The 23,880-nt window shown below is 57.0% G+C and overlaps 1 protein-coding gene across 25 annotated transcripts in view; it reads right to left on the bottom strand.

Annotated features, from left to right (window-relative positions):
- TANGO2 (transport and golgi organization 2 homolog) overlaps positions 1-13,731 on the bottom strand; it is a 47,414-nt gene extending 33,683 nt beyond the window's left edge. For 3 of the 25 annotated variants that reach the window (XR_002515304.2, XM_017945142.3, XM_021921376.2), the window contains exon 1: positions 13,674-13,729. The gene's annotated coding sequence lies outside the window, so the exon portion shown is untranslated. The other 22 variants (XR_001892135.3, XR_001892136.3, XM_017945150.3 and 19 more) reach the window with 16 other exon arrangements.
- Between the last annotated feature and the right edge of the window lie 10,149 nt (positions 13,732-23,880).

Genomic DNA, 23,880 nt, shown 5'->3' with positions numbered 1-23,880 from the left:
GATGAGGCAGAACCCTCCTGAATGCAGTGCAGGAAGATGGGGAGCACGCTGGGCTTTGGGGATGCACCCAGGTGTCCACCTGCTAGGTGCCACTGATGGGGTGGGCCCAGCACTCACCATGTGGCCAGAAGACACAAGTCCCTTCACTCTGGAGGAACTGGTCTTTCCCGCACATGAGAACCCCTGGCTGCAGTCACTAGAGAAGCCCTGTCAGCCGGTTCCCACTGGAATCCCACTGGCCTGGAGCCCAGGGCTACCCAAGGCCTGCTCACCAGGGACATGCTCCTCTGGGGTGTTAGAGAAGGCCGTTGGTCTCAACTTCAGCCGACCTCAGCCCTCCCTGGGCTGCACGCCCAGCTGCTGGCAAGGCCACGGATGAGGGCAGTTCTGGCCACTGATACACATAGGACAGACAGAAAGGCACCCCTAATTCAGCTGCACGACCCCACCATCCTAGCTGGCCAGGGTGCAGGGGCAGCAGACCAGCCCTCCAGGCACCAGTGGCAGGGAGGGCTCCGTGGTCCAAGGGAAGGCCATGAACGGATCTCCGGGCAGCCTGGCACTGGAGGTGTGGGCGCAGAGCCAAGAGCTGTGGCCTCGACGAAGACGCGGTCATTGGGAGGGAAGGACCAGAGGAAAGCCAGCCCCTGAGGAGGGGACCATCAGGAACTGCCTTTCTCTCCAATCCCTCGCCCCCTGCTCGAGCCAGGCCCACTGCCCACCGGCCTCCAACCCAGCTCTAGCCAGCAGGTCTCCCCCTCCCCCTGCCAGCTTCACCTCCCCCGACCTGTGACCTTGCCTTTGCCTGGGCCCCTGTGTGCTCCCTAAGACAAGCCCTGCAGGTTCCCTAGGCCCTGCACGGCCCCCACACAAGCCCACCACAGCATTCCAACACCTTCTCATGCCTGCTGACTTGCCAGGCTCTGGGAGGGAGCCATGGATATAGTCCTTGTCCTTTTGGTCACCACAACTTGATCTGGGCACAGGGCAGGTGCGCACACGGGTGGCCAGGACCACTTCCCACAACTTCCACAGGTCCCATCACACCAGGTGAGGCTGGGCTCCTCAGGGCATCTCTTGTGCCACACAGAGCTTGCACTCAAGGGTGCCCGAGTTGGCCAACTTTACAGGAGGGTTGGTGTCCCAGGGACAATCGTGCCTGGCTTTCCAGGTAAGGCCCCACTCTGCCTGTCCCCAACCCTGCCCTGGGCTCAGCACTTGAGCCAAGCCCAGTGAACTCTCCGCAAGTCCTCAGCAGTCAGAAGGCCACAGAGTGGTCAAAGCCATTCAGGGTTGGCCCTGAGGCCCAGGCGGCCAGAGCCAGACCACAAAGAGCAGCTGAAGGAAGAGGCAGGCAGGAGGGTCTGCGGTCCAGCCAGCAGCCTTGCCCTGGGTCTCAGAGGCCACAGCCCAGAGGCAACTGAACATCTGCAGGAAGCCACGCCCCGTCTCTGCATCCTGCAGGGGACCCACCTGCCCCAGGGGGCTGAGACCACCAGGATATCCTGCACACAACCACCAGGCTTGCAGAAGCAGTCAGATGGCCACACGCCCATCCTCTCCAGGCAGAAAATGCTTTACACGCCCCCATCTTGTCACGGCCTCACGGCCACTGGGATAGCAGTTGGGCAAGTAGGTTACTGGGCGGGTGGGGCAGGTGCCACAAAACCCGCTGCCAGGGTGGGTCCAAAAGGAGGCTGGGCCAGGGCTCCACAGGGGGGAAGATGCTGATGAGCTCCTCCCTGTGCTGTGTGCTCTGTAGCTGTGATCCCATCCCACCACGACTCCCAGGTCACATGGTGGGGATGGGCAAGGTGAACCTGGAGGGGCTCATGGTGGGGCACCTGCTGGTGGGGCTAGGGGTGAAGAAGCAGTGAGCTGGCCACCCCGAGCAGGCACATGTGGGATGCTGGGATCAAGTGGGCCTCCTGGACCCCGCACCCATAGCCTGGCAGCTCCCCAGAGACCCAGGATGGCCTCAGCACTAGATCTGTTCATTTCTAGCTCTAATCTGCCCAGCCATGCTGCGGACACTCCTGGAAGTCAGCATGCTGCCTTCTGTTCTCCCACAGCAGGAGCTGCTGATCCCCGCCAGGGCGCAAGAGGTCCCTGGGCAAGGTGGTGATGGGCAGCCAGCTTCCTCCTGGCCATGGTGGTTACTGTGCTCACATGTGGTCCTACTAGAAACATCATCTTGAAAGCCACTGGCATGGCACAGGCACATGGCCAGGCCTCACAGGCCCACAGGGATGGAACAGCCCAGATATGTAGTCCAGGCTGAGGACAGGAGGCCGTGTGGGCAGCAGTCGAGAAGAGCCATACTCCAAGACTGAAAGCAGGGCCTGTGAGGTGGGCAAACGTCCTGCCACCAACCCATAACACCAGCATAGCGCAGCAGGGCAACATGGCATGGTGGTGAGGTTCCTGAGCCAGGACAAGAAAAGAAGCGTCGTTCTCACGGCTACTTGAGGAAGCATATTACCTCCACTCTGTCACCCTGGTGCAGTCATGTGATCATAGCTCACTGTACCCTTGAACTCCTGGGCTCAAGCCATCCCCATCCTCCCACCTCAAGCCTCCCAAGTAGCTAAGATTACAGGTGCATTCACCACACCCGGCTTTTTTTTTTTTTTTTTTTTTTTGAGACAGAGTCTCGATCTGTAACCCAGGCTGGAGTGCAGTGGCACATCTCAGCTCACTGCAGCCCCGCCTCCCAGGTTCAAGTGACTCTCCTGCCTCAGCCTCTCAAGTAGCTGGGACTACAGGTGCGCACCACCACACCCAGCTAATTTTTGTATTTTTAGTAAAGACAGGGTTTCACCATGTTGGCCATGATGGTCTTGATCTCCTGACCTCGTGATCCACCCACCTCGGCCTCCCAAAGTGCTGGGATTACAGACGTGAGCCACTGCATCTGGCCCTAATTTTTAAATTTTTTTGGAGAGATCGGGTCTCACTATGTTGCCCAGGCTGTTCTCAAACTCATGGGCTGAAGTGATCCTCCCACCTCAGGAAGTCTTAATGACTGGGTCTTAACGACATCTTTTTTAAAAATTTTATAGCAACTGCCGGCTGGGTGAGGTGGCTCACCCCTGTAATCCCAACACTTTGTGAAGCTGAGGGGGGTGGATCACCTGAGGTCAGGAGTTTGAGGCCAGCCTGGCCAACATGGTGAAACCCCGTCTCTACTAAAAATACAAGGCCAGGCGCGGTGGCTCAAGCCTGTAATCCCAGCACTTTGGGAGGCCGAGACGGGCGGATCACAAGGTCAGGAGATCGAGACCATCCTGGCTAACACGGTGAAACCCCGTCTCTACTAAAAAATACAAAAAACTAGCTGGGCGTGGTGGCGGGCGCCTGTAGTCCCAGCTACACGGGAGGCTGAGGCAGGAGAATGGCGTGAACCCGGGAGGCGGAGCTTGCAGTGAGCTGAGATCTGGCCACTGCACTCCAGCCCGGGCGACAGAGCAAGACTCCGTCTCAAAAAATAAATAAATAAATAAATAAAAATAATAATAAAAAAAATAAATAAAAAATAAATAAAAATAAAAATAAATAATACAAAAATTATCACACCTGTAATCCCAGCACTTTGGGAAGCCAAGGTGGGCAAATCACGAGGTCAGGAGTTTGAGAACAGCCTGGCCAATATAGTGAAACCCTGTCTCTACTAAAAATACAAAAATTAGCCGGGCGTGGTGGCAGGCACCTGTAGTCCCAGCTACTCAGGAGGCTGAGACACAAGAATTGCTTGAACCCAGGAGGTGGAGGTTGTAGTGAGCCAAGATCGTGCCACTGCACTCCAGCCTGGGCAACAGAGCAAGACTCTATCTAAAAAAAAATAAAACAAAAACAAATTAGCCGGGCATCGTGGTGAGCGCCTGTAATCCTAGCTACTGAGGAGGCTGAGGCAGGAGAATTGCTTGAACCCAGGAGGTGGAGGTTGCAGTGAACTGAGATCGTGCCATTGCACTCCAGCCTAAGAGACAAGAGGAAAACTCCATCTCAAAAAAAAAACAAAAAAATAAAAAAAATAAAGCAACTGCTTACACGGGAATGCCCTCTTTACAAGAGTCCTGGCGCACCCTGGGAAGGAAATGCACTGGAGTATGAGGCACTGGTGCTCTGGTCATGCGGAGCGGCCGGCCTATACCACTGCCTCCCGGAGCACATAGGGACTTGGTGGACATGCAAGAGATGAAAGGATATGGGTTGTGAGGCTCGTCCATATCTGAGGAGAGTCCAGCTCCTCTCACACAGATGTGATGAAAGAGGTCGCCTTTGTGATGGTCAACACTTACCACCCCCAGTAGAGTGTCACCTCCACTCGGGCCAGGCACCCTGCCTCCCTGCAGCCCAGACAGCTAGAGTGAATGCCCGGGGGACACGCACAGCCTCTGTGCAGGGAGGCCTGGGAACCAATCACTTGGGACCTTGGTGTGGCCTTCGCCAACCCTGCCAGGGAGGTAAGAGGGGGACAGTCACCGCGAGCTCACCATGTGACTGCAAATGCCGCCAGCCTCAGCAGGGACAGAGCACAGGCCTCTTCCAGGGAGGAAATCCCCCACACACTCCTGGAGTCCTTCAGCGCCCTGAGCCTGGCCAGAGGATCTGTGAGGTATGAATGGAAAGAAAGAGCCCTCTTCACACCACAGCCAAGGGCTTCCCGTCCTCTAAGAATAACAGTGCGGGTGGAAGTCTTCCCAGAATCCCGGCATACGTTCCCCTGGCCTAACAACCTGGTAATTCTGCAAAATAGGAAGAAAGCCTGGACTTGGCACGGGTTATTCTTAGTGCATGGCGCCGTCTGTGAAGGGCGGAAGCTTTCCAGGCACTCTGGGCCCATCTGCTGATGCTTTCGAGAACTTTCCCGGCATGCACCGTCCTCTCTGCCCACCTTCTGCTTCTGAGATCCACCCTGCTCCAGAATCCCCTCTCCAGCCTATGGCTCCTCCCCTGGCTTCTCGGAGGAACCAACAGGGCCTTCTGTCCTAAGAGCCAAATGGAAAGGGGCTAAACTCCCTCTCTAAGAAGAATGAGACTCCAGCTGAGGCAAGCCCCAAACCTCACTCCATGTGGTGTCTAAAAAAGGCACGACAAGAAAACCACTCAGACAGAAGGCTTGGGCAAAGACGGGCCAGAGCCACAAGCAGAGAGCAGCAGCGGCAATGACCCCAGCCAGGGCTGCATGGGGACAAGGTCTGCCACCCTGATGGATATGCACATGGCCTGCTGCCCAGCAGTGAGGATCTGCTTCCCTGACTCTCAGTGCCCACCACACAGGCAGGTAGGTGGGGTGGAGCGTGGGCAGTGACCTTGCAGAGGCCCACGGGGAAAAGCAGCAAGGGGGACGAGGACCATGCTGACAGCACCTCAAATGGAAGACCCAGTGGGGAACAGGCAGACCTCGGTGCTGCAGGACAAATCCAGGCCACCCTCCTGCATGTTCCAGAACCCACTACTGCCAGCGTCCCCTTCCGAGGAGGCCAACAGGCATCAGGCACCTGACCGTGCCAGTCGCCCACCCCACACCAACCAGCACCACCTCTACTAGCTTTTGTATAATGCCAAGAAACGCTGGTCCCTCTCACACGCTGCCTGCTCATTCACCCTCTATTCAGCCTCTCTGTGCCCCAGCCCAAGGCTGAGTCTCCTGCTGCCACGACTGGCAGCTCTGGAGGCTGGTGGGGTCCATAGTTGTTAATCCCATTGCTCAGGTCACCCAGGAGCACATTCTGGTGAGAAACATTTCCAATTACATTTAACGGGCCAAAGCCCCATCCCAGCAGGGCTCATGTCTGTCATCTCAGCACTTTGGGAGGCCCAGCAGGAGGACTGTTTGAGGTCAGGAGTTTAAGGCCAGCCTGGGAAACACAGCAAGTTCCTGTCTACAAAAAGCAAATAAAGGCCAGGCGCGGTGGCTCACGCCTGTAATCCCCTCACTTTGGGAGGCCGAGGCGGGTGGATCATGAGGTCAGGAGATCGAGACCATCCTGGCTAACATGGTGAAACCCCGTCTCTACTAAAAATACAAAAAATTAGCCGGGCGCGGTGGTGGGCACCTGTAGTCCCAGCAACTCGGGAGGCTGAGGCAGGAGAATGGCGTGAACCTGGGAGGCAGAGCTTGCAGTGAGCCGAGATTGCGCCACTGCACTCCAGCCTGGCGACAGAGTGAGACGCTGTCTCAAATAAATAAATAAATAAATAAATAAGCAAATAAAAACAATTAGCCAGGCACAGTGGCATATGCCTGTGGTCCCAACTACTTGGGAGGCTTAGGTAGGAGGATGGCTTGAGCCTGGAAGATCAAGGCTGCAGTGAATTATGATTATATCACTGCACTCCAGCAACAGAGCAACAGAGGGAGACTCTGTCTCAATATAATATTAATAATATAATAAAATAAGGCCGGGTGCAGTGGCTTATGGCTGTAATCCCTGCACTTTGGGAGGCTGAGGCGGGCAGATCATTTGAGGTCAGGAATTCCAAGGCCAGCCTGGCCAACACAGTGAAACCCTGTCTCTACTAAAAATACAAAAATTAGCCAGGCATGGTAGCACAGGCCTATAATCCCAGCTACTCAGGAGGCTGAGGCAGGAGGATCACTTGAGTCCAGGAGCCAGAGGGTGCAGTGAACCGAGATTGTGCCACTGCACTCCAGCCTGGGTGACAGCGTGAGACTCCGTTTCAAAAAAGTAAAGTAAAATAAAATAAATAAAAATAAAATAAAATTAGCCGAGCACAGTGACATGCATCTGTAGTCCCAGCTACACAGGAGGCTGAGGCAAGAGGATTGCTCGAGCCCAGGAGTTTTTTTTTTTTTTTTTAGACGGAGGCTCACTCTGTCGCCCAGGCTGGAGTGCAGTGGCCAGATCTCAGCTCACTGCAAACTCCGCCTCCCGGGTTCACACCATTCTCCTGCCTCAGCCTCCGAGTAGTAGCTGGGATTACAGGCGCCCGCCACCTCGCCCGGCTAGTTTTTTGTATTTTTTAGTAGAGACGGGGTTTCACCGTGTTTGCCAGGATGGTCTCGATCTCCTGACCTTGTGATCCACCCGTCTCGGCCTCCCAAAGTGCTGGGATTACAGGCTTGAGCCACCGCGCCCGGCCGAGCCCAGGAGTTTGAGGCTGCAGTGAACTATAACAGTACCACTGCACTCCAGCCTGGGTGACAAAGCAAGACTCTGAGTCTCAAAAACAAAAAACAAAAAACAAAAAAAGCCTCAGCCAAGGGCTGCCTGTGGCACCAGAGTGTTCTTAGCCTGCCTGCACATACATGTGAGCAGACACATGTATGCTGTGGGGTTAACACACTAGGGTCCCACTGCTCCGTTCTCCCTGACTGGCCATGAAGTCCGTCTCCACCAGAGCCATGTCCCCACTGGTTCACCACTGCCCAGCTTTCCCGCTTCTCTGCCTCTCAGCTCTGGCTGGTGTCTTAGTCCCATCAAGTGACCATCCCTAGCACATGCTCTGCACATGAGCTGATTTGGTTTGGATCTGTGTCCCCACCAAATCTCATGCTGAATTGTAATTACCAGTGTTGGAGGTGGGACCTGGTGGGAGGTGATTGGATCACGGAGGCGGAATTCTCACGAAGGTTTAGCACCATCCCCCCCCACCGGTACTGTACAGTGATAAGAGTTCTCACGAGATCTGGTTTTAAGTGTGTGGCACCTCTCCCATCTCTCTCTTCTTCCTGCTCCAGCTGTGTGAAGTGCTGGCTCATGCTTCGCCTTCTGCCATGATTGTTAAGTTTCCTGAGGCCTCCCCGGAAGCTGAGCAAATGCCAGCATCATGCTACCTATACACCTTGCAGAACCATGAGCCAATTAAACCTCTTTTTTAATAAATGACCCAGTCCCAGGTATTTCTTTACAGCAGTGGGAGAGCGGCTGAGGACATTCCTAGGATAGACCCAGGAGGTGGAATTGCTCCATCCATGGGTGACGCTTTCAGATAAGCAGACTCGGCCAAGTTCCCGCTAACGTCTAGCGCCAGAACCTGCTGCCACTCACCCACCTCCAGGGTGTATGTGGTGTAGGAAATGCTCCCGCCAGGGTTTTATGGGCATTCCCTACTGGCTGGGCAACTTGCGACCTCCTGTATGTTCTTGCCTACAATTCACCAACGTGGTTACTGACAACTGGCCTTTGTCTCACTGACCCTGGTGTGATGTGGGCCACCATGTGCCTGTCCCAGGCCTGCAACTGTTTTCTCCCTAGCTGTCCCCTGCCTTTCAGCTCTGCCTGTGATGCTGCCTCATATAAATAGTCTTATATTACATGGGATTTTCCCATCGTTACCGTACAGTGGTCATGTCCCCTGTCTTGCTAAAGAAGGCTCTCCTTGTCCCAAAATGAGAACTCCTTTTTCTTAACTACTTTGTATGGTTGCACAGTGGTGAAGCTCTTTTTTTTCCTTTTTTGAGACGAAGTCTCGCTCTGTCGCCCAGGCTGGAGTGCAATGGCGCGATCTCAACTCACTACAACCTCCGCCTCCCAGGTTCAAGCAATTCTCCTGCCTCAGCCTCCCAAGTAGCTGGGATTACAGGCGCATGCCACCAGGCCCAGCTAATTTTTGTATTTTTAGTAAAGACGGGTTTTCATCATGTTGGTCAGGCTGGTCTTGAACTCCTGACCTCGTGATTCCCCCGCCTCGGCCTCCCAAAATGCTGGAATTATAGGTGTGAGCCACTGAGCCCGGCCTTGGTGAAGCTCTTGGATCTGTCCGCTGTCTGCCTGTGTGAATGCTGTGAGGTGGGGACGACCCATGCTTCCCAAACACACAGCCAATCGTCCTCAGGTGGCCGCCGGCCATCCAGTCTGGCTCACCTCAACCACACCCTGAACTCCTAGTCACATGGGCCCCTTGAGGCCCTGCATGTGTCACCAGGCCTCTGAGGCTGCAGTAGTCACCCTAGCTTCAATGCATTCTTGGGTGTCTGGAGGGCACCCTTCAGACTGTCTCTCTTGGCTATTCAAAGAACCTTCCAAACCCTGCCTAGATCACGCCATGCCCCAACCCCTGCTCACCATGCCAGGCACTCTGCAGGTGCCCAAGTCCACAAAGTGACACAGTAAGAAAGCCCATAACCTGGAAAGGAAGCCAGCCTGTGCCCTTCCACGGCAATGAACAGGAACAAGCTCCCGTTCCCGAGGCTTGTTCCCGAGCAGGGAGGTCCCAGCCAGAAGATAACACTCTGCTTGGTCTTCCACACGCAGAGGCCAGAGATAAGCAATATCTGCCCATGGAGACAGAAGGCAGGGCAGGGCAGGCCAGGCGCGGTGGCTCAAGCCTGTAATCCCAGCACTTTGGGAGGCCGAGATGGGCGGATCACGAGTTCAGGAGATCCAGACCATCCTGGCTAACACAGTGAAACCCCATCTCTACTAAAATACAAAAAAAATTAGCCGGGCGAGGTGGCGGGCGCCTGTACTCCCAGCTACTCGGGAGGCTGAGGCAGGAGAATGGCGTGAACCCGGAAGGCGGGGCTTGCAGTGAGCTGAGATCCGGCCACTGCACTCCAGCCTGGGCAACAGAGCCAGACTCTGTCTCAAAAAAAAAAAAAAAAAAAGAAGGCAGGGCAGGGCCACTTGGTCTAGGCAGCCACTGGGGGACACGACGGAGATGTCCGTGTGCTGGCGGTGGTTTCACGTGTGATATGGATGGTAGCTGTGTGGCTGGGTTCACTTTGTACAATCCGTCACACCAGGCACTGAAAGTGTACACACCCAGTAGGCATGCTTCCCAGCGGGGAACAGTAATGTCCACCCTCAAAAGAAAGTGCACTGGCCAGGCGCAGTGGCAGGCGTGAGGGCCACCTGAGGTCAGGAGTTCAAGACCAGCCTGGCCAACATGGTGAAACCCTGTCTCTACCAAAAATACAAAAATTAGCTGGGCATGGTGATGCACACCTGTAATCCCAGCTACTCAGGAGGCTGAGGCAGGAGAATCGCTTGAACCCAGGAGGCAGAGGTTGCAGTGGCATGATCTCAGTTCACTGCAACCTCTGCCTCCGAGGTTCAAGCGATTCTCCTGCCTCAGCCTTTTGAGGTGACAAAGCAAGACCCCATCTCAAAAAGAAAAAAAAAGAAAGTGCACAGATCCTGCCCTCCTTCCCTGCTGGGACTGGGACATTTCTATGGGCAGGGAAGTGACGGAAGGAAAGGCAAGAACCCAAGTGTCACTTGTTCACGGAAAGCAAGAGAAGACCCAATTAGCCCCAGTGCAAGACAGCTCTGCACAGGACGGGGTGCAGCTGGGCTGTCACGGCAACGCCACACCTGGAGACCCTGGGGGCCACAGGGGATGGGACACACGCTCTTGGTGGAACTACTTCCCTTTGGCAACCAAAAAGGCAAACATAGCACGTGGGCAGAGGGGAGGTGTGCTAAGCAGAAAGCAGAGGTGACAGAGGCAGGGGTGCACACGAGGGAACAGAAAGTTATTAGAACCACAGCAACAAGGGGACCTAGACACTTGGGAGGGTAGCCGTCAAGCCGGGCTCCTATTGGGGCTACACATGGCGAGTCCCTGAAAACAGAGGGCAACTGAGTCCTACAGTCTGCTGCCCCCGTTTAATGGCCTCAATGGCCACAAGGGCTGGTGCAGCAGGGCTGAGCAGCCAGGCGCCCAATCCCCACCCCTTGTAATCCCCACCCCATCAGCTGTGGCAGCCCCCAGGGGCGGAGCTTGAAAGCTTGAGCTGCTCTTTTCAAAGGACAAGGCAGACACAGACATGTGACATGGGCTCCTGGTGGCTGCCAGCAGAGGCGGTAAACACACATGAGAACACAGTGTCGCTGTTCCCAGGGCCTGGGCAGAGAAAGTCCTAACGTAGGGAAACCCTCTGGATTGCAAGTCCACTGCAATGCCCTGCTGCCCTCCTATCTCCTCAGCAACACCTCACCAATCTACACTCTCTGGCTATTAAATGGCATTTTTTATTTTTTATTTTTTTGAGATGGAGTTTTGCTCTTGTCGCCTAGGCTGGAGTGTAATGGTGTGATCTCGGCTCACTGCAACCTCCACCTCCCGGGTTCAAGCGATTCTCCTGCCTCAGCCTGCTGAGTCGTTGGGATTACAGGTGCATGCCACCACGCCCGGCTAATTTTTTTGTATTTTTAGTAGAGACGGGGTTTCACCGTGTTAGCCAGGATGGTCTTGATCTCCTGGCCTCATAGTCTGCCCGCCTCGGCCTCCCGAAGTACTGGGATTACAGGCGTGAGCCACCGCGCCCAGCCTATCACAACACATTTTCTACAGTGGTACTCTCTCCTCAGATCTTCACAATGCTTCCGGGGCATTACTTCAGCCTCACACCAGAGGATCACTGTCTCTTCCCAGTTCCAAGGAGCTACACAAACAAGATGCATCGTGAGCAGACAGAAGGCTCTGGACACGGGGTGGACCCATCCTCAGGCCCTCCTGGGAGGAACACTCAGCTTCCTCACAAGCCAGGAACAGGTCAGCCTCGCAGCGGCCCCTGCAGCCTGAGTGGTTAGTGAAAACAAAAAGGGGGCACTCCTACCACGCCCGCAAAGAGGGTGAAGGCAAGCACTTCAAGTTAGCATGGCACTGAAGATCTTGATGGATGCACCCTCAAAGATGCGCTTCCCCTGTCAGCAAGCGCACCAGGGGAGCAGCCGCTGGGAGAAGCAGGCCGGCCTTTTTTATTTTTAAGCATGCATAAACTATTTTTGCAATCTAAAAAGGAAGTTGAGAGAAAAAGGGGAAAAAGCTGCAGTGATAACCTCAAAAGGCAGCTCAGGCCTTCTGGGGTGACCTTGTTTTCACAGAGCCCATCCTTATGGTAGGGATAGGCTTGTTTTCAAGATAGCCCAAACCCTATGGTAGGGGCCAACAAAGGCCAGGCTCTGCCACGCTGCTGCCATGTGCTGACTGACACATCACCAAAGGATGGGCCCTGCTTCTCATGCATCTGGAGTGTCAATGACAAGCATGGCCCTACTTCGAGAAGTCTTCCCAGCCTCCCTGTCCTGGGCTGTTTCTCTCCAGACCCCTTCTGGGGTCCCTGAGAAGTCCCTCATATATCTGTGGGTGTTTTCAGAAGCAGCATGCTTAGGTGGGCACCAGGGTGCCCTCCAAGTTCACCATCTGGTGCAGAAGCCAGGCACAGGATCAAGTTCCCAAGACACTACATGTGATTACACACACTGCAAAATGTAATCAGAATGACAGCCCACAAGTGAAGACCAAGGAAGCACAAAGGGCTGGCAGCCCAGGCAGAGCTGACAGCTGGTCATCTCAGCTCAGGGAAGGGCTATGGCCACCACACATCACAGCAGGCAGGGGCTTGGTCTGAGGGGCCTGCAGTCTGGGGACATGCAAGTAACACAAAGCTGTGTAGGCGCCCAAGAGAGTGGGGGCACCAGGGCACCCCACCCTGGACCACCAGAGCACTAGGATCCTGCGGGAACAGAGGCTCTGCTGTGTCCATCTAACAACATGGTCACCCTCTCCAGCTGCCCCCAACCCACCCAACAGGACACAGATGCAGGAAAACTCCTAGGAGAGTGGCCCAGGAGTAGTAGAGGCACTGGGAGCGGGCCCTGGATCTAAATGACCTTGGGAACACCATCTGTCCCCTTAGCCTGAGTTTTCCTTGTGTGAGCAGGACTGGATCAATGAATGCTTGCCCCAAAAGGCTGCCCAAAGGCAAATGAGCTAGCGTGAGAAAGCCTTCCAAAGAGCTACTCAGCTACCCCTTATAGCTGCCGTCACATCTGCCTCATGGAAGAAGGCTCTGCCCCCAGAGTGACAGCAAAACAGTGGTTAGGAGGTCTGGAGCCACACGACAGGCCTGGCCAGTGCAGACAGCCCGGGCCAGGACAGGGCATGTGACATTCCTGAAGAGGAAGGGGGCCTGAGGCCCAGGGACTTGTCCAAGGGCAGAAGGTTCACTCTAAAGCTTGTGGCCCAGCAGGAAGCCAAGGGAGCACAGAAGAGGTGCTGGGGGCAGGGAAGGTGGGGGATCTCAGCAAACAGCCCTCTCTGTGCCCACTTCCCTAGAGGAAAATGGGCAAAGCCCAGGCTGCGGTGGGGCAAGGACTGCCCTGAGTGCAGCCCTGCCAGCCCCTACCTCTGATGCCCTGGAGGTGGGGGTGGGGGATCTAACTACCCAAACCTCCCCAGGAAGGCCGCATTCAGGCGCAGGGATGACCCAGCACTTACTATCTACTCACACCCACATTAGCTGTCACCCTGCTGGCCCGCAGCAGGCCGCAGGTAGGGGACAGAGTGACTGGGCTCCAGAGCTGTCCCTGATGCTGGCCAAGGCCGCGCAGCCCACCCACCCTGCAGGGACCACGCAGCTCCCGGCCCTGTCAGTCTCAGCCTCCCCGCAGCGAGTCTGGTTCCCACCTGCCAGTGTCCCTCGCATCCCGTGTCACCGGGGAGTATCAAAAACGCCTTCCAGTAAGGCGCGGGGCATTTTCGTCGGCCGGGATCGACGTGGTAGCCCCTGACCCAGCCGCCTGATTCTATACCATACCTCAGAAAGGGGAAACTGAGGCAGGGCGAGGCGGTGCGGCCAGCCCACCCACCTTCAAGCAGCCTAGCCCGGTCCGCGCACCCAGAGCCCGGTGCCCCCGAGCCCAGGCCGGCCAGACCACGAAAGGAGTCGGCCAGCCCGAGAGCCGCGCACTCACCGCCTCCGCCGCCGCCGACTTCCGGGTGCCGCGCCCGCGCGCCACCGCAGCCAGCCCAGTCCCCGCCCGGCCCCAAGCCGGCGCGTTCACCATTGGGCCGCGCAGCGAGGGGCGGGGCGGCGCGCCGCATGCCGGAGTCCCGTTGGCTGCGCGCGCGCTGTCGCTCGGAGGCTGCAGACTCCTGGCGCCCCGCCCCCGGGGCTGCGCCATGGCTAGGTGCTGCGCGGGCGCCTGAGCGCTTCCTGATCCCGCGGCCTTCGGGTGCTCCGCGACTCCCTGCCTGCGGGGACGCCCTGGGAGGTTGCAGCCGCCCCTCAGCTCATGCCCTCATGGACACCATCTGTCACCTGCCCACCCTGCGGCCTCTCTCGAAAGAGCTACAGGAATGCTCACTTCTGGAACGGCCCCCTCAGACTGCGACCTGGTCTTCCCATCCTGTCCACTCAACCCCGCCTCTGGACCTGACCATCCTCCTCCTGGCCATCCTTTCCTTAACTTTATGGCCTCCAGGTCGGCTCTTTCCTCCTTGATGTCCCTGCCATTCTCAGTATGGACCCCAGACCCTGGACTAGGCATTTGAGCACTATGCCCTGCACACCCATCCCCTCCCCTACTTTCACCCCCCACTGTAGCCTCTGAGCTCACATCCAGGTCCAGGCCCCAGTGAGGAGGGGCTGGCCCAGCTTGACTTGTGCAGGGCGGGCAGGTGGATACTGACTGGGGCCCTCCCAACAGGACAGAGGCATGAGCTGGGACCCCTGCTCCAGTGGCCTCTGGGCTGTGCCTGGGCCTATGTGGCAGAAAGGTGGAGAGTCAAAGCCCAGAGGCCCATGTCCTGCCTCAAAGAGTGAGCACTCAAAAAACTATGACATGGATGACAAGGACATTAGGGATAATGATAATGTGTAAAGCACTCTAAACCCAATGTCTGGGTCAGCAGTTCTTTCACCCCACTTTATAGATGTAAACATGTAAACACTGAGCCTTGGAGGAGTTATGTCATTCAGTTGAAGTCAAAAAAGGTGGCAAGCACGAGAGGCCAGATTAGCTTCAACCTGCGTTGAAGACCTAGGTGCCCTGATGCCCTGCAGAAAACTGGGGCTCAGGGATGGGAAGAACCTGGCTGGTAATCAGCAAAGGCAAGAGTCTAACCGGGACCTACATGCAGGCCCGTTGTGCTCCACACTTTTGCTGTCTTATCTGTGTTTCTCCTGGAATCCAACAGAACCTTTTATAACACGAGTAAACCAAGGACTCCAGATGTCCAGGGATTCATGGCCAGTGGGCCGCAGACCCAGCCAGACATGGTTGTCTCTCCCACCATCCAGCAGTGGGATCGTGTAGGGCTGGTACCAGTGATTTCCCTCTGAGCAGCCAAACCTATGCAATCTATAGGGCCAAGAGGTGGTGATGGTGGACAAGTGGGATCTGGGGCTTGGGGGTGATGGACTCTGCCCTGGGGTTCATGGCAGCAGCTGCAGAGTGGGCTGCCCCAAAGCACCAGACCATGCACCTCAAAGCTGGACATGAGATGACTAAGGTTTCCCTTTGCCCACAAAGAGGGATGCAGTAACATGTCAGATGGTGGTTTGCATCCTGTTCTGTCATAGCTTGTGGCCTTGGGCCAACCCCACCCCCAGCCATACTTTTCCCAGCTAGACAGGGCTAGAGAAGACACTCTGATGTTCTTTGTTACCACTGACACTCCAGTCTGGATGACATATGATGCCAGGAAACAGGTGACAGCAGATGAGATGGGTCTAGGGTGGGCACCTAAGCCCTGGAAGCTTGGGGCTGCAACAGGCTCACTGGCATCCAACCTGTAATTGCACATAAACTTAGATAGGAAGCTCACTACCTCCTGTGGCCACTCTTTTGGTTTCAACAGCTCCAACTGTTGAAAAGTTCTTCTTGACACCCAGCCAAAAGCATTTTCTTTCTGTGGCTTTCCCTGTGGGCCCCACAGCTGTCCCTATGGAGCTACGTGACAGGATGAGAGAGGGAGGACATTGGGCTACTGGTCCCTGTGGTCTCCCTTGCTATGTTTTTCTTTCTTTTCTTTTTTTTTTTTTTTTTTTGAGATGGAGTCTTGCTCTGTCTTCTAGGCTGCAGTGCAGTGGTTCAGTCTCAGCTCACTGCAACCTCCACCTCCCAGGTTCAAGCGATCTCCTGCCTCAGCCTCCCAAGTAGCTGGGACTATGGGTGTCTACCACCATGCCCAACTACCTTTTTTTGTATTCTTTTAGTAGAGATGGGGTTTTGCTATGTTGGCCAGGCTGGTCTCAAACTCCTGACCTCTGGTGATTCGCCTGCCTTGGCCTCCCAAAGTGCTGGGATTACAGGCATGAGCCACTGCGCCCAGCCTCCCCTGCTGTGTTTCTAGCTGCAGCCTAATGGGCCGACTGCTGGACAGCAGTCCTTAGTCCTGTTTGAATTGGTGCTGCCCCCACATCCTCTGACCTCAGCTAGTGATCCTGCCTGCCAAGGGCAGACAGGTCTCTGCAACTCTATGGGTGGTAGGGGTGGTGAAGTGGGGAGAAGTAGTTTCACTTGCACAGATGTTGGTGTATGGTTGTCTCTTTTGTGCTCTTTCAACAGAGGTCTGTCCAGTCCTTGCAAGTCTGGGGAGGGGGTGGTACAGGACTATGAGGTCACTGTGAGAAGAGGGGCTCCAGCAGAACCAGGGTCCAGTGGCCTTGGAGAGATGGCTGGGGACAGCTGGACTCATTACGTCTACTCCTTTTTTTTTTTTTTTTTTTGAGACAGAGTCTCGCTTAGTCGCCCAGGCTGGAGTGCAGTGGCGCGATCTCGGCTCACTGCAAGCTCCGCCTCCCGGGTTGACGCCATTCTCCTGCCTCAGCCTCCCCAGTAGCTGGGACTACAGGCGCCCGCCGCCTCGCCCGGCTAATTTTTTGCATTTTTAGTAGAGACGGGGTTTCACCGTGTTAGCCAGGATGGTCTGGATCTCCTGACCTCGTGATCCACCCGCCTCGGCCTCCCAAAGTGCTGGGATTACAGGCGTGAGCCACCGCGCCCGGCCACGTCTACTCCTAAATGGAGGAAACGACCCCTCAGCTACACAGCACCTGAGCCAGAATGTCACCATGGTGCTGCTCCACAGGATGACAGCTACCTGGCTTGTGAGGGCCCCTATTCTAGGGACAGATATTTCATTCTGCCCTCCCAGAGCAGCAAGCAACAACCCTATGCCAGGAGGCCAATTGGCACATGAAGTGCCAGCTCCAATCGATTGATAGTAGCTGCCTGGCTCTGAAAGGTAGCTGGGATCGATTCACCATGCCGCCAGCACACAGATGGACCCAGTGGTGGCCCCAGCAGTGAGTCCTTGCCTTGGGCCATTTCATTTTTTTGGTCCTGGCCAAGGAATGATTGGGTGAACACACGGGACTCCCAATATTGGTGGAAAAGACAAGAGTGTCTGGTCACACCCCTCCACCACCCATGAGCATGGTTGTGGGCAGTTTGGTTCCCCAGGTGGCCTTGGGGAATGCAATGAGCTGAGGAACTGGTCATGTCCAGGTGCATCCAGGGCAGGAAAGGCTGACAGCATGCATGAGCCAGGGTCACTGGCCAAGAAGTCATCTCAGGACCTCCCCCTAGAAAAGCCCACTGGGCAGCATTCCTGCTGGTTCCCCCCACACCACAAGGTTACGCGGAGCTGGCGGAGAGTCATGCTCCCACTCATGTCAGGTACTCTCAATCTGGAGAGGAAATGCAACCATGCCAATCTCAACAGGCAGCGAAGCCGCGTTTCTTTCTGACTCCAGGTAAGGTGGAGAAAATGGGACAGCAGTACGGGGGCATAAACGCACAACTCCACTTCCCCAGACGGAGAGCTGTGGGGCTGTGAGGATGCCAGGAGGAGGTAATAAGGGCGGCCCCATGGGGGACCTGAAAGGTGGGACAAGCCTAAGAGGTCTCCACATCCAGGCCTGGTGGGGGAGGTGAGCCCCTGGTTTACCGAAGGGGTCCCTTCCTGCTCTCGGAAATACGGCAGCCTACCTCCACCGCCGCCCCGCTCCGGGGGCCCAGGGGCGGTGAGGGTGAGAGAGTCCCCAGGCCCCAGGGTCAGACGACTGTGTTCAAGCAAGTCAGAACCTCTCTGAGGCTGTTTCCCAACTGTAAAATGGGGATAGTGGCAGAACTCTCCCTCGCGGTTTGCGTGAGGAATACAATTCGATGTCCACAGGAAGGCGCGGCGCCCACCGCGCAGCGCACAGCGAGTAGCAGGCGCTGAAGAAGGATACCTGTGAACTGGGGGTGGTAATGGAGGCTACGCGGCCGGAATCCGGGGAAGGGGCGCCGGCCCTACCAGTCCCTGCTCGGGGCTGGATGGTCGGGGGATGTTCTCGTAACTCGGCTGGGAGGAAGCGGCCCCGCTTACCCGGCCACTACCACCGCAGAGGTTCGGGCAGGTGCCGGGGCCTCGGCCCCTCCGCGAGGGGGCCGGTCAGCCGCCGGGACTGACATCCCGAAGGCCCAATGGAAAGCCGTCATCTCCACAAACCCGTCCAATCGGCGCCGGTTGCCGTGCCGCGCCGGGTCTCTCGACCAATGGGAAAATTTGCGGTCGGGCGGGGCGGGGCGGGGCGGAGTTCCGCGTCGCCGGCCCGGTCCGCTTTGCACACGGGCCGCGTGAGGGCGAGAGGGCTGGCCCGGGGTCTCGGGTTGCTTGCTGGGTCCGGAGGGAGGGGGCGGCCCCCGCACGGGCCCGAGTTGCGGCCCAGTGGACGGCGACCCGCGCTGCGCCCCGCCCTGGGAACGCCGCTCCCCGCGCGCCGAGGGACCCGGGGACGCCCTTCTGGGGTCCGGGGCCACGCTGAGGAGCCGCCCACGCTGCGCAGCCACCCACGCTGCGCTCCGGGTAAGCTTGAGCCAGTGGGCGGGGTGCGGGACCTGGGGCTGGGGCCGCGGGTCCTGGGGCTGGGGCCGCGGGTCTGAGCCGGGACTGGGGGCGGGGCTGCAGATCTGGGACGCGTTCCGGGCAGCGGTCCGGACTGGGTCTTGTGCCCGGAGTCGAGATTAGGGCGAGGGTCTGGGCCGGGCTTCGGAGCCAATCTCCGCCCCACCCGCGTCTTGTCCGTGCGCTCTGCGGCGCCGGAGACCTCGGGCCAGGGGAGGGGGCGGGTCCCTTTGTGCGCGGTCTCCGAGCCCTACTCGACCCGGCCGGGCGCCTTGCATCGAGCTCTCCAGCTGAGCGTGGCCCGACCCCGCAGCCGTGTCCGCCCCGCGCGACGCTTGGCGCCTAGCTGCCGGGGCCCTGCGGCCACGGAAACTTTCCAACGGCCCGAGGGGCGGCAGGCCGGGAACTTTCCTGGGGCAGCGCGCCGCCGGGAAGCGCAGGGGCACCGACGGCCCGGAGGGATATCCCCGCGCCGCGCTGCTCCTGCCGCCTCGGGGGTGAGCGAGGGCACGCCACCTGGATTCCCGGCCTGGGTCTCCCTCCCCACGTCGCCCTGCGCCCCCTCGGGGCCCGTGCAGAGCATGTCTTCTGCACTCTGAGGGAGCCTCTGCTCGGTTTGCTGGGGAGTCGCCCTGGGCAGATGGCGTGAGATCTCCAGCCTATTTTAATTTTTAAATAATTAAATATTGGCTGCTTATAAAATTTCACCGTTAGCTATGTGTAACGTAGCATACTTAAAATGGAACCAAAGGACTTCAGCTCCCTTTCCCTACACCCAGTCATATATAGAAATAAGGAAAATAAAGGTGCCCTGTGGGTGTTTTTTAAAGTAGGCTCTTAATGCTGCTGTCTAATAACCTCAGGTGGGTACCCACGCCGCTGTGGAGGAAGCCTCCTCTATGGTATGGGCCAGCGGGGTGCAGTGGGAGCCTCCACCTCTCCTGACCTTAGCTTCTCTAGGGTAGCTGCCTTTACTTCTTACTATTTCCTTACTACTGCCTTATCTGCCTTTGCTCTGGGATCCAGGCTGTGGTTAGAGGTCTGGTCCAAACAGGGCGGGTGTTACCTGTCTTGTACTCACTGTATTGGAGCTGAGATGGTGCTGAATGCAGGGGCCAGTCAGCGCTCTCTTGCCCAGTGTGCCATGCCAGTGGCCAGTCAGTTCCTGAGCAGGTGATCCAGGCCTTAGGTCAGGCCACAGTGTGAACCACAGCGTGTCTGGGAAGGCATTTCCCCCAGTCTTGCCCCATCCTATCCACAATGTCTGCTCCCAATTGTCTCCTGACCCCACCCTACCCCCATTCTGGGGTCCACCAGGGCCCAGCAGAGGACTGGGCACAGAACATTCGCTAAGGGACTCAAGTCCCAGCTGAGAGGGTAGTTGAGCACAGCCAAGCCAGCCCCTGCCCAGCTCTTGGCTGAGCTGCCCTGTCAGACTTTTCTGCATAAACACAAGAACCTCCTGACCAAGGTCCCTCCTGGGAGAACAAGGTCTGACCCTCAGTCCTGCTAAATTTGAGCCTCCCCACCCACCACATCTGGGCTGCTTGGCTCCCGTGTTTGCTCTGGCACCCCTTCCAGAGGTGGCCCTGCAGTGTCCTCCCAGCCCCAGGGGCCCTCTGCATCTGTGTGGGTCTGTGAGGGTAGGGTAGCACCCCTCCTCCTGTTTGTGCTACTAGGGATTCAGAGTGAGTTCACTGTGCTCTGTCACCCCAGGAGTCTGGCCTGGGGGAGCATGAGGCTGTCCGGAGTGAGTACAGGAGGAGCAGGAGCAGCAGGATCCCCAGTCTCTGGGAGGAGCAGGGAGCTCTGCGCGTGGATGCCAGGCACCACCCTCTGTCTAGCCCATCTGTCGTGTTCCCCACCTGGCCCTGGCAGAGGGAGTGACAGGGTTGAATTGGGATAGGGAGTCAGGGCCCACTCTGTAGATGGGGCCAGGAATGGAGGGTGGGAGTCTAGGGACAGCACTGTAGAGCGCCAGGTGGGCCCTGGGGGTCCTGGGGACTTCCCTGATGGTGGCTTAGTCGTGGGGAGGTGTCTGTTCTTTTGCCACTAGCTTCAATTAAGACCAGGATGAGGCCGGTCATGGTGGCTCACGCCTGTAATCCCAACACTTTGGGAGGCCAAGGCAGGCGGATCACCTGAGGTCAAGAGTTAGACACGAGCCTGGCCAACATGGCAAAACCCTGTCTGTACTAAAAATACAAAAATTAGCCGGGCATGGTGGCATGTGCCTGTAGTCCCAGCTACTTGGGAGGCTGATGCAGAATTGCTTGAACCAGGGAGGTGAGGGTTACAGTGAGCCGAGATCACACCACTCTTCTCCAGTCTGGGTGATAGAGCGAGACTCTGTCTCAAAATAAAAACAAAAACAAAAACAAAGCAAAACCAAAAAAACCAGGATGGACTGGTCACGGTGGCTCACGCCTATAATCCCAACACTTTGGGAGGCCAAGGCAGGCAGACAGATCACATGAGGTCAGGAGTTTGAGACCAGCCTGGCCAATATGGTGAAACCCGGTTTCTACTAAAAATACAAAAAAATTAGCTGGGCCTGGTGGCACACGCCTGTAATCCCAGCTGCTGGGGAGACTGAGGCAGGAGGGTTGCCTGAACCCGGGAGGCAGAGGTTGCAGTGAGCCAAGATCGTACCATCGCACTCCAGCCTGGGTGACAGGGCGAGACTTCGTCTCAAAAAAAAAAAAAAAAAGCCAGAAAAGGCCGGGCGCAGTGGCTCAAGCCTGTAATCCCAGCACTTTGGGAGGCCAAGATGGGCGGATCACGAGGTCAGGAGATCGAGACCATCCTGGCTAACACATGAAACCCTGTCTCTACTAAAAAAATACAAAAATTAGCCGGGAGCGGTGGTGGGCACCTGTAGTCCCAGCTACTCAGGAGGCTGAAGCAGGAGAATGGTGTGAACCCGGGAGGCGGAGCTTGCAGTGAGCTGAGATCCGGCCACTGCACTCCAGCCTGGGGGACAGAGCGAGACTCTGTCCCCCCCCCAAAAAAAAAAAAAAAAAAAAGCCAGAAAAAAACAAGATGAAGTCTTGGGTTACTCTGAGGAGACACGGTATCAAGGATCCCTTAGTAGGCTTTCCTGGCTCAGGGGCTTCATATCTTGGCCTATTTCAGGTCAGGAAGATGACCCAGAGCTGGTGGATGCCTGGAGCCACAGATTTCACCCCACCCCATAACCAGTTAGGCCCAGGCCCTTCCCACTGCCCCTGCTGATTGAGGGACTGCCGTCTCTTGCAAAGCAATAGGGAGCTGAGCGTGGCCACCAGAGGGCAGCTGGGACCGCCATGGCAGGCAAGACTGGCTCCACCCAGCTTCCTGCAGCAGACCAGGACCCTTCCCCAGACTACTGGCTTGGATGACCAGAGCTCGGCCTCTGAGCTGCCTGTGGAGGGCCTGGAGTTGGAGAGGAGCCAAACAAGTCTCCTCTGTGCCCCTTACATGTTTAGTGCAGGCAGAAGGAGGTCTGAAGGCCAGGTGGTGGGTGACCACACACAGGCTCAGTGGGGATAGTGAAAGACTAGCCCTGTGCCTATGTAGCCCCAAAAGTGCAGCGTCCTTCAAGTGTGTGCCCAGGGGCCTCCCAGGCCTTCCCAGGTGTGGGCTGTGTTTCAATGTCCACAGTAGAAGTGGGCGTGTTCTCACTATGTGCCCAGAGTGGCAGCAGGCCTAGGAGAACACTGGGTTTTGCTGTAGGAGACACCATTGTCATTGAGCAGCAAGGACCTTCCCTGTCCAGTGGCCACGGGGCACTCCACGCATCTGCCTGCGTTGGCTGTTACCAGGGCATGTTCTCAGCTACCTGCAGTCAGTGTCACCTCCCACTCACAGAGCAGGAAGTGAGGAGACTTGGGGAGGGGGTGTCCTGATGAGACCACATTTCAGAGAGTGCAGAATGAGCTCACCTGGGCTCCTCACTGCCTACCCAGCCCGGGCTGCATCCTCCATCCCAGTTCTGGGCCCAGTTTGTATCCATGGGAGCTGCCCCGTGCTGTCAGCCATCCAAGGGGCTGTAGCTTGCTAATCTGGCTATGTGGCCTGGGCCAGGCTCATGCCCCAGTATGAGACCTCTCAGCCCTTTGGTTGGATCATGGATACCGTGCCGGAACCACAGGCCTTCCTAGGGCATCAGTGGGGTATAGCCAGGGGCTGGCAGAGCCCCGTGGCCAGCCACTGGGTCTGGAGAGTTTGGTGGGGGGGGCCCATGCCAGGCCATCCTCACTGGGGGAAAGGGCCCAATAAAGGGTATAATCGTCCCCCGGCCTTGAGGCGGCTGGTAGTGGGTCCTTGGCCAGGCAGGTGACCTCAGAGCCTGCAGAGCAGCCTTGAAGTGGTACTCGGGGGGCTCCCCTAGGTGAGCACCCCCCACCTTTCCATATGATCCCATCGCTAGTTCTGCCTTCACATCACTGTCCTGCCTGTCATCCCTCTATCTGTCCTTTGCCCAGAGCTCCCTTAGGTTGGCCACAGATGCTCTGCTCTGCCCCTGCCTGTACGATGCTGCTGTGGCTAGTGTACCCTTAGGAAGGAGACCTGCAGCTCTGGCTGCTCCTACCATCCAGCCTTCTGTGGTGCTGCTGTTCTCTGCTCCCACCCATCTCTTTGGGGAAGCCCTCTCCAGTGCCTCACTTGAACCCCTTCCCAAGGTCTCCTGTTGGCTCTCCCATATGGTTGCAGGTTCTTGGCCTGGCTGGACCCCATGAGGCGGGAGGCCCATGAGGAAAGAGCCGTGTTCTTCTTTGGCCATACTTCCCCATCTGGGTGGGGGACTTTGGGAGGCCCTGGGGGCAGGAAGACCTGAGTTAAATCCTGGCCCAGCCACTGTCTGGCCTGGACCCAGTTTCTCCATGTGTAAAATGGGGTGTGTAGCCAACCTGAGGCACCTGGTGGTGTCCATGAGATGATGGCTCGCAGCCAGTGTGTCGTGAGTCTGTGGCACATGGTGACTCCTCGGGAGAGGCTGGTGCTTATCAGGGCTGATTAAAAAGTCACATGGTTCTCTGTGGTTCAAAGCCTATGTGAACACTTAAGCTAAAAGCAGAGGTTTCCTAGCAATGTCACACTCAGAGCAAAAGCTGGTTCCTAAGCCTCAGACCTTGGAGTAGGAGCAGCATCTCTTCTTGGGGACGCAGTGCTGGTGGGTGGGCTCCCAGCCGGGCCTGCCCCTCTCAGGCACACACACACACTCATATTCATATGCACGCACATGCATATGCACATGTGCCTGGCTTGGTCCCTGGTTTTTCCCTGCCTCAGGCCCCATGT

The sequence above is a fragment of the Papio anubis genome, chromosome 16 (assembly GCF_008728515.1).
Source record: "Papio anubis isolate 15944 chromosome 16, Panubis1.0, whole genome shotgun sequence".
NCBI lineage: Eukaryota > Metazoa > Chordata > Mammalia > Primates > Cercopithecidae > Papio > Papio anubis.
This window is presented reverse-complemented; position numbering and strand designations above follow the sequence as displayed.